At 39.5% G+C, this 11,151-nt stretch overlaps 1 pseudogene across 1 annotated transcript; it reads right to left on the reverse strand.

The window, feature by feature from the left end:
• Positions 1 to 10,081: 10,081 nt before the first annotated feature.
• LOC307104828 (small ribosomal subunit protein eS6-like) lies at positions 10,082 to 10,784 on the reverse strand (annotated as a pseudogene). Its single transcript has one exon. The product of its transcript is annotated as a small ribosomal subunit protein eS6-like (transcript).
• Positions 10,785 to 11,151: the final 367 nt, after the last annotated feature.

The raw sequence follows: 11,151 nt of genomic DNA on the forward strand, positions 1-11,151 counted from the left end.
TGGATACTGGACTTATCAGGGTGATCACTTCATAAGTTATATAAATGTCTAATCACTATGCTGTACACCTGAAACTAATATAATGTTGTATATCAATTATAATTGAAATACAAAAAGTTATTTTTTAAAACAAGGCCATAAGAATTATTTTAGAATTTTAATTTCTTTTTTTTTTTTATTTACTAGAGGCCCAGTGCATGAAATTCCTGCACTGGAGATGGGGAGGGGGCGTCCCTCAGCTTGGCCTGCGCTCTCTCGCAGTCCAGGACCCCTCAGGGGATATCTGACTGCCGGCTTAGGCCCAGGGATCAGGCCTAAGCCAGCAGTTGGACATTCCTCTCACAATCCAGGATCCCTGGCCTGTTCACTGCTCCTTACCGCTTGGCTTGCTGCTCCTTAGCATTGCCACAGAGGCGGGAGAGGCTCCTGCCACCACCACTGCGCTCACCAGCCATGAGCCCAGCTTCTGGCTGAGCAGTGCTCCCCTTGTGGGAGTGCACTGACCACCAGGGGGCAGCTCCTGCATTGACCATCTGCCCCCTGGAGGTCAGTGAGCATCATAGCGACCAGTCGTTCTGGTCGTTCCACTGTAACAGTCGCTTAGGCTTTTAGTATATAGACTAGAGGCCCAGTGCACGAATTTGTGCACAGGTGGGATCTCTCTGGGTGGCCTGCAGGGATCCAGCGTTGGTTGTTCAGTTGTTCTGCCATTCAGTCTATTGCATATTACCCTTTTATTATATAGGATATTGTAATTAATTTGGTTATATAATACATCTAGAACTAGTGCTTACATACCACACAAATATAAATCATTATATTTCAATAAGTATTTTTAAATGTCTCTTCAACATTCAGATTGTGTATATACCACTGAAACACTGTTTAATAGATGTACACCAGTTGCCATAATTGAACCAACTTAGAAATAAATTCAAATTTTTAAAGAGATTATAGATTTTTCCTATTTTAAACTATCAAATCTGAACTGTCAGTATCTCAGCAGCAATTAAATGACTGGGTGATAGCATTTGCCTTCACATGTTAAATCTTTTTGTTAAGCTAACTAGAATAAAAATTTTAAAAGAAATGAAATACTAGAGGACTGAAATTTTTTCCCTTTTCATTCTTTATACATGCCCAGAACACAGGAGTCTTTCTATAAATGTTATTGCCAACTGGCTAAAATGCAAATACCATTATATGAAAACTGAAACCATTAAATTTATATATTTGGTAAATAATATAATTGCTAAGTTACTCAATTCCTTAAATTACTAAACATTCAGTAGTGTGATTGGAATGCATATTACAAATAATATATTATTTGAACCTAATTTCCTTTGATCTTATAGAGTATTTGAATTTTATGACTATTACCCATATATTTTTTAACTGAGTTTACATTTCCAATGTGCTGTTTGGCCTAATTAAGAGTCTTAAAATATGAACTATAGAGAGGTTCTAAAAATAAGATACAGTCATAACTTCTATTATTAATTTATGATCTCAAGTAGCACATACACAAAGGCTACAAGGATAATGTACAAATGAACTGACAATCTAAGTCAATCTGAGCATGTAAGCATTCAAGTTTTCTTCTGACTTGCCCTCTAGTTGAAAAGATCAAAGTGACGCCTGGAATTATCATTGCATTGGTTTCAGTCATCCCAGTTTCACAGCGTCCAGTCATTTTGTGCATTCTATATTCAGTGCAGCTGTTGTTGTGACTCTTGAGATGTTAGACTCACTAATAAGTTATTTTCCAGTCTTTTGGCAAGAAGGGGGCTATAAGAGAAATGGCCTGTCTTGATGTGTTCCAGCTGGAAGTAAATATGTTCTCCCATTGAAAAACAGGTCATTGCCGGGAGGTTTCCAAATTTTACCTAACTGAGCACTGGATTAGGAATTGCTAAAGATTAAGGAAATAGAGGCATGTCGTGATTCAAGCCCCAGGAAGAGGTTAAGAACTCTTAATTTCAATCCCAGGTTTCCTTGCTAACACGTTTTACAACCTTGAAAACGCCACTTAGCCTTTGGCTGTGCTTCCATAGCTATAGCCCTAATTATTTAATATTTATTGAAAACTCATAAAGAACTGGTTCCTGAAGAGAACATAAAGCAAAAACGACTAGCTCTGTTACTCCAGGGTTTATTTTATAAGGACCCCATTAGCAGTATTTCACAGCCTACCATTTTGAAAACCCATTCTGCACTTGACTAGAAAAAGATCATTCAATATTTAGAGAAAATTCATTAGTAATTTTTCAACAGGATGAAATAGAGCAGATGGAATTGGCTTACATTTTTGACCTGGTACACAATTTCAAGAAGTCCTTAATTCAGAACAAAGCGAAGGCCTTCATTAAAATCTGATTACTAGAGTCTATGCTTTGAAGATGGACTAAGAAAACAGCCTAAATAAAGGGGCAGTTGTGAGGTGTTATTTCTTTGGTTTTGACATAGTTGGGATTTGATGTTCATTTGTTTATTTTTTCAAAAAGTTTGTCAAACTGTAAAACTTTAATGGGAAGGTGGGGGCGGGGCTGTAAGAGATCAACCAAAGGACTTGTATGCACACATATAAGCATAACCAATAGACACAGACACTAGGGGGGTGAGGGCATGTGCTGAGGGTGGGGGTGGGCGGGAGGAGGTCAATGGCAGGGGGTGGAAGGAGACATATGTAATACTATATGTAATACTTTAAACAATAAAAAAAAAAGTTGTGTTGAAGGCAAGAAAAAACAGTGTTCTCCCTTCACAACAGCCTAGAGGGGGCTCCTTTGTGTTCAATGCACAACCGATTTTCCTTGATCCATGTTGCCAACATTCTTTGTCCTAATCTAACAAACTGTTTGTATGGATAGAGTTGCTAAGAATATCTGGGTCTGCCACTGTGAATACTCACTGACATTTTCAATATTCAACATGACACCATGGTGCTACTGCTTATCCATGGGTATGTATGACTGATTGGTTTTCCCTGCAGTGAGGAACTGTTTTTAGCAGCAAATTATATAGGCCAGGATCTTTAAAGCAGCTATGAGAGGGTGGGTTTTTTTTCCTTTTGTTTTTCTTGGAATCTTTGTTTTAAAATGAGGTTCCATGATTATTTATCCTAGCCTCAAAAGCCATGGAAAATGTTACATTTGAAGAAGATGACACAAGCTGGAAAGCATTTAACCAGTTTGTCGAATCAGTTTTGGAAGCAATATGTAAGTACTAGAAGCCTGATGCATGAAATTCGTGCAAGAGTAGGCCTTCACAGCCCCAGCTGCCTCGGCCCTCGCAGCCCTGGCTTCTTCTGGAAGGTTGTCCGGATGGTTGTTCTGCTGTTCGGCCGTTCGTAATAAGTGTTGCATATTATGCTTTTATTATTATAGATAATATACAAGAAGATATTTTCTCTCTCATTTTATGTGTATGCTTTAAATTTTTATAAGAGATCAACCAAAGGACTTGTATGCACACATATAAGCATAACCAATAGACACAGGCAATGTAAAGATGGGAGTAAATAAAGGTAAGAAACAGTTACCATATCTAGAGCCATCAAACTGCTTTTGCTCACATTGTTATATCCTTGAAAACCTATCAATTTAGTCCCTATTACTTCAAACTATATGAGTATTTGTGCAAGAGCTAGCCTGCAGGTTTTTACTTTAGGACTATCTGTGAAAAAATAACAGTAATAATAGATTGCAGTCAGTAAATTTATCCAGGGTTATTAGAGAATAAGTGCCACACAGATATATTTAAGAGCATAAATTTTTACTGAACATCATTTCATATTTTCATGATGACTGTTAGCACTGTAAAAATAATTAACTATTGCACTATGCTTTAATACAGTAGTAACCTCATGGCTATCAGATGTTTGCCCCTACACTAAATGGCCCCAGGCTGCTTTATAATGGAGGATTCTACAGCCTCAGACTTCTCTACCTTTCACTATGAACTGTCATTTTTAGTATGTGGAGTCTCTCACTCAACCTCAAAACCCCCTTTGTTTCTAAGGTAGAAGTGGGGGAAAAACCAAACTTCTTATAAGTTTGGGCTTTCCGCTGGCTTTAATTCCATCGGAAGAAGACTCACAAGACAGGATGATGAATTGTGAAATGATGGAACAACAGAACAGAAAATAGTTAGACAAGTGCACAAATTATGTTTTCTGCTGGTAATGTATACCAGCTGTTATTTCCTATCTGATCTCTGTACAGCTTGTTTTCTCCACATGCTATAATCTTGTCTTTACCAGACCTCTTCTGCTTTATTCTACTTCTACACTTTACGAATGAGATTTTACATCCTAATCCTATACCCTCAGAGTGCTGCCCATTTTCCTATGGACATCTGCTAGCCCTGTGGGTTAGATTTTCTATTCCAGTCATACATACAGGTCTTGGATGAAACTGTAAGAGTTTCACTGGGCTCAAGCCCAGCTCATTTGGAACACTAGTTATAACTAGTAGCTGTAGCTCCTAATTGTTCTCATTCTTCTAATGTTAAAACTGATCCTTTGCAAACCTCATTAGAGAAAATCTCATGACTTATCTATAAGATCCTGCCATGGCAGAGAGTTAAATTATTAGACTCTCATGTAATCCAATGAGTCAAGGCAGGCTGTCCCTGAAGAAGCTGCCACCACCTCAGCACACGGAATAACACAGCCAAGGAAATTCCAAACTGCTATTCATCACCCATGTAAGAAAAACACTTCATGACCTTCAAAGTGGGCTATTGTCCATTAATACAGCTCTCTGACAATGCTCAACACATTTACTCATGGTGGATTTGACTCTTGGCTCAATGAAATCTAAAGGAAGTTAACTAGAAACGCAGAAGGGCAATTTTTATTGCTTATTTCTGTGGGAGCCTAGAGAATTTGCTTAGGAATCTAAGTCCTTTGGCCTGAAGTACTCAACCTGTCACTAACACACACAGCAAGTTCATAGACTGGCAAAGACTGCACAGATCTACTCCCCCAGGGGGAATCATATCTGTTTGTCCTACTGTGCAGAGACATATTTTAATAGCAGCCCTATTCTTTAAAATTAGTGTCTGTTTCATGACTAATTTTACAGGATTATGTGTGACCATTAAATCAATATACCCCTTTGCAGAGGGCAGTAGTCACTTCACTTTCAAAAGTTGAAGTTCTTTAAAACCATATTATTTTCCTCTTTCAGAATAGCAAGTCAGTTAGAACTGTTAGAATCACCCTCAAACAATTATATTTTATAATGTGTTTTCACATTGAGCAAAGGCAGGAGTGGGGAAATGAGCCAAAAGCTCTCCGTCCGTATGAAACCGTAAGAAGCCTAACTAAAGAGGTCATCTATCCAGAAGCTAAGGCTGCTTCAGAGGGCTTAGCTCAGAGTCCATCCTTTGGTCGACTACAGAGTGGGCTCTGTCTTCACCTGGGGTCAGTGTGTGCCAGGGGTCAAACCTGACACTGAAAGTAGAATAATTACCCATTCAATACCTGACTCCACATCATGAAACTTCCCTCCAAATTATGCCTAGGTGATCAGAAACCATGTCCAGGTGCCCCTGGTGCTCCTCCTGCTGAACGCCTTCCCTGTCCGCCTGCCTTTTCTGAAGCCCTGGGCAGACCATGCAATGGACTAGCCCAGCTCCATCTCCCCACTGTCTCTAAAGAATGGAAAACCTTCCTTTCAACTCTAACACCCACTCCCGCTTCCCTGCCCTTTTTCTCCCAAGCAATGTAATTCAAGCTGAAATACAGAGCTGCTCACTTTTTTTTTCCCCTTTTCTTTTTTTGTTCCTGTTGCATAAAAACTGAAAGGGGGAAACAAAGGCTCACGTGAACTCTAGAGATTAATACCCCTTCTGGTCCCAGCTGTCAGATTTATTTCTTCTTTGTAGCTAAATCAGGTCATTACGCTCCAAATCTTTATTCCAGATGAAAGATTTAAATCTCCACAGAACTTGGGGAGTTTGGGGGAGGGAGGGCATATTAAGCTGCACATAGTAATTGGCTATAGTTTTATCTGAATGTTTGTATGGCGGCTGCTATCAAATTCCGATAAACTTTTATTGACCCCTTTCACTTTCCGGAGTCCCTGGGAATCTGAGCAATCAACTGCGTTGTCCCAGCACTCAGACTTTTGTGCTCAATTATAAACTCTCTCCACATCTAAGATGTCATGTTTCTACAGCACTACTTTAAACAATCAAAGAAATTAAAAGATCCTTTGGGTTGCTTTGTAATAATAATCATAATTTTAAAAGTTACTATAACTCAAGCATTTGTCCTTGACGTGTTCTGAATTATTTCTTAAGAATTTTAAAAAAATAAAAAAGCAGACATAATGGAAGGCTTAGAGATCCCATTTAGCTGCTTAAAATCAAAACCAAAGAACAGCAGTGGGAGCAGAAGTCTGAAAAAGCATTAAGTCATCAAAATCGCCATTCAGTGAAACAGCTTTGGAACAGATGTCTCTCCCATCATCTTTATCCCAAGGACCCGGGAGGGGACATTAAATATATTAATAAAGATAATAAAGCAAATAGCCTTAGGTCAGTACCACTTTCCCATAGAGGTATTCCTCAGGCAGACTTGTTAAATGGTCCCGAAGCACCCCTCGCAGTTTTTGCTTCATGTAGCAAACTCTTATTTTCTCAGTATTTCAGGGATAAAATGATGATGCTGAGCACTGAGCCCTAAATCAGGATACCTTTGTTGTACCTGTAGAAAACAGGTGTGTAAAAACTCATTTAGGTCTAGTTAGGTTAAAGGGAGCCCACTTTTGTTCAGGAGCCCCACACACACAAATCCAGATTTCTGCAGCCTTTTTGTGTTCCAACTTCCAGGAGACAGCAATCATTGTGATTCTATGTGGATGGCACCCCAGAGCTATGCAATGCAGAGGCCCTGGATTTAAGGCCCTTTGGAAATGTCCACTTGCCACATTGTGAATCATGTTCCCTTTCCAACCTCAAGACAGGTTCTATATTCAATTGTTTCAAGAACAGAATACTCCTCTGAAGGAGGAAAGGGGGAGCCTTCAAGGAGCTGGAAGAAAAGTTCTTGGGTCAAAGCACTTATGTCAACAGTCCTGTGAAAGCTGCTGGGAACCTGCCATAAATGTTTGAAATCCTAACTGAGAGAAAGGCTAGAAACTAGGGCTGCCCCTGATCATAACCTCAAGGCCCCATCTGACAAAATTATCTTTGACCTGCTCTTGTCATGATGTCTGAAATTGCCCCCTCTGAAGACCTCCTCCTTGTTAAGTGCATCTCCTCCAAAAGGTCCCTATTTAAATGCTAATGTTTTGCTCACCCAATATCAGTCATTAGTTTATCACATTAGCCTCAGTCACCCGGGGAAAACGGAACTTGGTTGGGTAAGCACTAATGAAAGACAAGGTGAAAGGGATGTTCCAGAACATGTGTAGGGACCAGAGATGTGAGTGGTGGTGGTTAAACAGAGTTTACTGGGGTGGGCAGCTAGAGTGACAGGCAATACACCAATACTCACCCTCTCAGAACTGGGGTACACAACATGCTTCCTGGAGGAGGGTGCTTTAAAAGGAAGATTAGGGGATACTTTAAATAAGCCTTATTAAATCCATTGTAGTTTTATCTAGAGCTGGTCCTAGTTGGGTCTAAGTAAATCCAATAAACAGGACAGAAAATACTAACCCTAATCCTAACAAAAAAGATGGTCCAAAAGTCCATATGCCTGCAGAAGAAAACTCAGCTAGGAACTTGAAGCACACACTTGGCCCTTGCCATTTAAGATGATTCACTGCAAACTAGGCCAACTCTGTCTGACAGAATGACAGCTATTCCCACAGTGGCTTTGGGATGTTATTTGAAAATCAGTTTATTTATTTTTTAAAGGCAACATCCATTGTTAGGCTTGATTTTTCTTTCAGTTCATCTAAATGGGACCATCCTTATCTGCAAGGACATATACCTTTTTGTGGAGCTTTCCACAATGTACAAATGTGTTGTGTGGTAATGATCTTTGTGGTTAAATTGAGATGTTCTGTACTACAAAAGCCTATGTGCACAAAAAGCCTGGATTAGATGCAGGAAAGAACTATGCACTGGGTGCCTAAAAGCACAGAATGAATAGCATAAGATGGCATAATGTTTGTGCAACCTATTTTTCAAACATATTTAAATCCATCTTGTTTTATTAATTTTTAAGTGATACTTATTCTCAACATGCTCAAATGTCTCCCAGAGGGAAAAGTGGTCTACAAGAAAGCTTTTGATCTTCATTCACTTTCAAGCATCTGCAAATTATAAGACCTGTTGGGGAGATAGTTGGCTCATTTGTTGGCTGAGAGGCACTTTTGTTTTCAACAGGAAGAAAAATTTTTGCTTAAATTTGGAGGAATCTCCTAAATTTAGGAAATAGTGTTATCTCTGTATAAATGAAAATGTGTGACTTTAGGTATTTTCCATTGGCTGTTCACTGGGGGAAAAAAATCAGAATTCTCAATAAGGCAGTAACACAGTATCCTTTAGAGTACACATGTGTTCAAGAAAGCATCTTTGCACTTACGGCATGACCTGCTGGAGGTGAGAAAGTTTGTTCCTGGGCAGGAGGAAGATGACCTGCTGAGATAGAATTGTGTAGTGTTTGTGAAGACAAACTTTTCTGGACAAACTGACTTAGACATGATTTCTAGTTCTAACAGTTTCTACATTGAAACTGGACAATTCCCTTAATTCATCTGAGCCTCAGTTCCAGTATCTGCAAAATTGGTATAATAATAGTCTCTTTTTTATAAGATTGTTGTTAAACATTAAAATAAGGTAATGACTATAAATGGCAATGCACATATAATGCATAATACCTGTCACGCAATAAGTATCCAATAAATGACAATAACCTGTCACATCATTATTCATCCTGGACATTTTAATCTTAGGCTACATCTCTATCAAGCCCTTGATATGGACATTTTTGGTCAAAAAATTTTTGTGCAATGAGGTAATTTAAGGCAGGGTATTATTTACAATTAGAAACAATACAAGCATTCTCAGGTGCTAGTGTAACTTTCATAAGTGAGTTCTTGTAGTTGCACATAAAATATTTGAATCAGTCATTTCTCCAAGCTCTGGGAAAGAGCTAGGGATATGCACCCTTAAGCATAGCATCTAGACAGGAGTCATCAAGTCTCTTTACTAATGGTTGCTTCAGAGGTGTCCGAGATACCTGTGAACTACCTGTGAACTGAAATCAGTTTGTCACCAAGAGAGACAGAGATAACCTGAAAAGGTTACTGTCATGTGTGGCTAAACTCCTGATTTCCAGCTAGCGCACTGTGAACATCTTAACAAACAAGAAAATCACTGATTCAGTCATTCCTCTTCTCACCAAAACCATTTTCCATCCGTCAAAGAGACATAATCTCAACACGGTTTGTTGAGCACGGACAAAGACGAATAATCTTTGGTGTCCCTGTTATTCACTCGCTAAGTAAGTCCAAGAACAATGCCAAACAAACAGCCCTCAGCTGGTGTTTCTTGTTCAGATCTTATAGATTTTTGAGAATGTCTAAATCATTAAGAAAAAAATCATAAAGTCCATTCCCTATAATCCTATACAATAAGAGAGGAATATGCTAATTATCTGTTACACCCTGAGGCGTAACGACCAACCATGTAACGACCAGATCACCGATCTGCAGGAGGGTGGGGCATCGAACTACAAGCAGGCGGTGGAAAGCTACAGGATGGGGCAGGGCAGCAAGCAAGCAGGAGGCAGAGAGCTACAGGAGGGGCAGGGCAGCAAGCTATGGGGGGCGGGGGGAGCTACAGGAGGGCGGCAGCAACCTACTGTCTCATGGATTCGTGTGCAGGGCTACTAGTTGTATATATAAAGAAACATGCCCCAAAGAGGTTAAGGAATTCACCTGAAGTCAGAAGGCTATGGGCAAAACTATTTAGAAGGCATGGTCCCTGATAGTCTACCAGGCCTCTTTCCACTCTCCACATATATGACTTTAAAAAAGAAGAGACATTTGCATCTTTTTTTTTAATGCTAGATCTTATTTATTTGTTACTCTTAGAAAATCTCATTTTTTGACTGAACTCAAAGATAGAAGCCCTCAGAGAGGACAGCCTATGTCTCTTGGAAATCTGTTCCTGACATTTATCTTTGGCCTCCTTCATTCTCTTGGCCAAAAGTTTAGCATATCCTGTGGCATCTTCCTTATTTTTTTTTAACATACTGTTTCTTCAGAGCAATATGCCGATGTTTGTGTTGCAGGATGCATGGAGTAATAAGATGCTGAATCTTGGGTGCTCCGGTCCTAGGTTTCTTACCTTCTTTATTTGGGGGCTTTCTCACACCATTTTGGAGGACATCATCTTTAGAGAGATTGAAGTTGTGGACTCTGCTAGCTCTTTTGGGACCTTGGCAACAAGGCACAGAAGTATCCGTGAGACCAGGAATATCTTTCTCCCCTTTTTTCACAGTGACCAAGTTAAAAACACTCCAACTGGCATTCACAATGCAACCCCAAACAGATTTGCATTTTCTTTCTCCAGTCCTTCTTGGTCTATAACAGAAATGTCCTTATTCAATAGCAGGCAGTCACAACCATGGGTCAAGGCACCCTGCTTCATGGGGAAACCTAGTTTCAAATCACACAACCCTCCCATTCTTCACCCAGAGCTTCGGCAGCAAGTTCTATGGCCATACACTTCTTATAAAACGTACAGAGTGTGTGTTCATCATCCACTTCAATCAGTTTCTGGCAGCCAGTGGCTGGGAAAGAGATGTTTAACTTCATCCTGAAGCAGCTGAAAGCCTTGGAGGCACCACGAAAAAGAGCTGCTTCTCTTCTGATCCCAACGTGCATGAGTCAAAAGGCAGATTTCCATGGGGAGTTGCAAATCAGACCACTCTATTGAAACCAGTAATTTTATCCAATGTTTATTAAAACAAATCAAGTCATGCTACCCTGTTAACTTCGCCTAGTATCCTCGGTATACTATGGCCTAATAATAACATAAAAGATTAGAAACCTATTTAAGCAATGAGACAAGCCAGACCATGCAGAAATGCACAACTTGAATCCGATTTGTAATTATAAAGTTCTTATGATAAAATTTTTGTTAAAAAAAATTACTTTTTCAGGTTTTCTCCAGTTAGCCCAG

This window comes from Cnephaeus nilssonii, assembly GCF_951640355.1.
Source record: "Cnephaeus nilssonii genome assembly, chromosome: 9".
Lineage (NCBI taxonomy): Eukaryota > Metazoa > Chordata > Mammalia > Chiroptera > Vespertilionidae > Cnephaeus > Cnephaeus nilssonii.